We start from the raw sequence: 3,837 nt of genomic DNA on the forward strand, positions 1-3,837 counted from the left end.
ACTTATGTCCAGTCACTGTAAGTCTGTTCCTCGCCATAGTGGCTAACCTAATTAAGGTAGGGCGAACAGGATATAAAATACGGGCGGAAAAGGAGGCGGTATACAGATTGCCCAATTATATTGGATTCTGGGTTATTGCACTCGTGATCCCTATTAACCTCCGTAGGCGGTGAAGGGAGTACTGGTCACCGTCTCACAGAGGCAACGCGGTCTCTTGCCATGTCCCCCACATCATAGAAACTTTTATTGCTCTTTTTTTGATCCTGCAAAGCAATTTTGATCCCTGTTGGACACTCCTTGACTACGGCCTCCAACTCAATTGAGATGATCTAATTCAAGAATTGTGCAACTCTGATCACGCAACATACTGTACACCCAAGATCAGAACTAGGAAGTGTAGAGCCATGTGATGTATTTTGTAAATCCGAATCACAGATTCAATCCAAGATGATTATGCGATAGGCTCAGTTTCTTGCGTCGCGAAAAAAATTGCTTGAAATGACTATTGCTAGTCACTCGAACCTATTCTACACTAGAATGCCTACATCATAGAGCGACCACGAGAGTGAGAGTTTCGTTCTCTCGAGGTCAACATGTCATTGGTAGCTTTGGCTCGGGAATATCTGACCCGCTCCTTCTACATGTAGGAGCCGTCGCAACTTTGTGAATAATATCCCGCCAGTAAATCCAACCAATCTCTCGTAGAAGTCCACTACATCGATGAAGAAATGGTCGTCCATGAGGCATATTCCCCACTACATGCAGTAAATCATGCTCCGCTGCTGATATAGCATCAGGGCCCAACGAGCCATCTGAAATCAGAACTGGTAAAGACACTCTCCATGATCACCGCTCAGGACCTGGTGATATTTGTACAGGGGTGTCCTCATCCACGTGTGACCCTAGCAGGCATCCGCTCAAATCCTCCCCAAGCAAATATAACATGAGCGCTTATTGGGGTAGATAATTCGTATAGGCTGTACGGGACATTCAGAGGTCCTACAACCCGAGGGCTCTCGTGGTGCTGTTACAGACATCAACCCCACCTTCACGGTGAATTGCTCAACAGTGATATGCCAGATATCGTCTTGGGCGCGGAGAAATACATCATAGATGGTCAAAGCACAGTGAGCTCAGAGACGTAGAGGAATCGGTGATTTGCTAGCAAGACGTGCTTGCGCCTCCAATTGCGATATGTTAGACGACGGTCTCAATGGACGAAGGATACTGGATAACTTGACTGACCTCCAGCTGCTCTGACATTCAAGGTGTATGGGCTTTGCACGTAGTGCTCGGGCTTGGATAGAAAAACACAGGCTTAGGAATGAAATCGCCAAGCTTCTGTCTAACAGGGAAAAGCAAACAATCCTGATAGCATGCAGCTCCGTGTATGTCCGAGTGGTTCCCGCTCGCTCGAATATGTCGATAAGCTGAGCAACGCGGAGAGGAAGAGGAATCAGGGGGGCTCTATCAGACGTGGTTCTTGGGTCATGGGTCCTCTCTTTCGTTTGGCCGTCCTCGGTCTTCTCCACTTGATTTGAAGCTGAGATGGTTATTGTTAGTTTATTCGGCTAGAAATGACGTGACTTTCGTCTCACCTTCTTCTTGGACGCAAACTTGAACTAACAACCTGGCCGTCTGCGAAAGTGCGACTCAAGCAAGGTGAAACATCGGCTCCTCAGGCTCGAGAGACGCAGACGCGATCCAAGGACAACGATGGTCACCCACTGGACGCCGGGGATCCGAGCCGCAAGCAGGCTATCCTATGAGGGTGTTCGAATGCCGAGAGACAGACACTGCTATACGTTCCATTTGGTCTTGCATCAGGTAGGCATACCAACACATGATCTGACGAACCAAATCCACTGGGCCAAATTCGAGGTAGCGACGCGTCGATACCACCGGTAGTCATGTGGAAGAAACAGAGCATGCGATGGTGTTGGTGCAGGGGAGTTTGAGCAGACAAGACATTTGCTCGCTTCGCATTCGAGTGTGAGAATATGAGGGTGTCTTCCTGTTGTAAGATCCAAGTCAGCAAGTATTGATCCAGCTGGACGAGGTATTGTGCTTTACGTTATTCATAAAGAATCCGAGTGTATGCTTGAGACAGATAACCAGCAAGATTCATAATCATACCAGCTTACCAACTAGATCACGGCCAATTTTCTTCTGCAATGCAGTCCCCAATCATGCCATGTTGTATCCAGGTTCCTCGCACTCTCCGGCTGTCGCTTCGAGAAGTTGCGCTGGATGCACCGGGCAAGTTCACAAGACGGCAAAGGCGCGTGACGAGCCCACTTGTGACAAGAAATTGTACAGTCGTATTGGGAGACTGCTCCGTGTAGAGGCACTCTGTTGTTGAGGATGTGAAGGCGGTGAGGTGGAGGGCGTAAGACGCGATGGAGCGCGTCGGCCCCTTGGTCTTATCTGACTCGGCGGGAATAGGTTACTCGCCACAGCAGTTTTCGAGGTTGGTGATGGGCTGCTCCTACAACAGCATGAAGATGTCAGTGGGGTTCGTGTCTGGGGCACAGACTGGGCGCAAAATCAAAACCGGCGCAGCAGGATGCGCGATATTCCACTCACCTCATCGTGCATAACGAACGTCTAGGGCTTACGCGTCCTGTCGTTGACCCACAGCCCTGGTTTGCGGAATTTCAGGACATGCTGCATGATTTGAAGTGACAGGGCCAGAAATGGTGTGTAAGCCATGACTGCGTGGAGCACTGACGGTGTGCTGGTTCGGGCTCACTTTGGCGCGCTGTCAACGGTTTCCTGTTCATCGTTAGCTTTTCGGTCGGCGAAACAATAAGTGACTTACATGTTCTGAAAGAAGACACCAAAGGGTTCCGTGGCTTTGCGCGTGCATTGGACGGATGGATCTTTGTTTCGCATCGTCTTTGAAGTCAGTCTAGTCTCGGAAAGGGTCGCGCTGAAATCTACATACCTGAATAGAAATCCCTTTTTTGCATCGACATATTCAGGGGCGGGACAGTGGTCCGCTGCTATGATGGACAGATATTCGCATACTTTGACCAGCTAACCCAAATCTGCTTTTTGATCGGCTGGTATAGGTGGCATAGTGGACCTGGTGGTCGTCGCGTCTCACAAGCACTTTCTAGCTTGTCGGTCCACGATGTAACTGTAGATGTCAATACAGTGAAATTCCAGTAGGTCAAAGGGAAGAACTTATCAGGAATCGAAGACCTGCTCGACTCTGCATAGCCAAGTGATGGTAATGGAGAACAAATTGCTAGGGGAAGAGGACGTATTTATAGGTTCTCGGCTCCTGTAGCACGCGGGCTCTACTAGAGAGCAAACGTTGAACACGATGTCTATCCTAAGTGAGGCCTGTTGCAACCCATGCCTTCATTCTACCGCAACTATTAGCAGCGAAATTCGTGGTGCGATCTTAGATGCTCATCGAGAAAACATGCTAAAGTCATGTTGAAAATGAGTCAAAGTGAGTCGGTTAAGAAACGTTGGGTCACTGTTGAATCTACGGTCTTAATATTGAGGCAACGGAAGCTGTGCATACTTTGATTTTACCAAGAGCGCTCACATTTTCATCTAAGGAAGATGGAAATTTTCTGGCCTCGCTCGAGTGTTGATTGTCTGAGCTGTGTGTGGTTCTGTTCGTCTAGGCTGCAGGAAGCGTCAGGCCGCGGTCGCGCGGGCGCGGGTACTCAACTCGTCAACCCGTTGAAGCTTGGCCGCCCTTGTTGATGGGAGTCAACTTTTGAACTCGTGATCATGGTTAAGATAGATACCTTGTTTTTTCGATTTTCTTTTTCGGTCCTCTAGATTGTACTCTATTTACTTTTGGGATTTCTGAGC

The sequence above is a fragment of the Penicillium canescens genome (genome assembly GCF_028828765.1).
Source record: "Penicillium canescens strain IBT 15451 chromosome Unknown utg000010l_segment0_segment0, whole genome shotgun sequence".
NCBI classification, from domain to species: domain Eukaryota; kingdom Fungi; phylum Ascomycota; class Eurotiomycetes; order Eurotiales; family Aspergillaceae; genus Penicillium; species Penicillium canescens.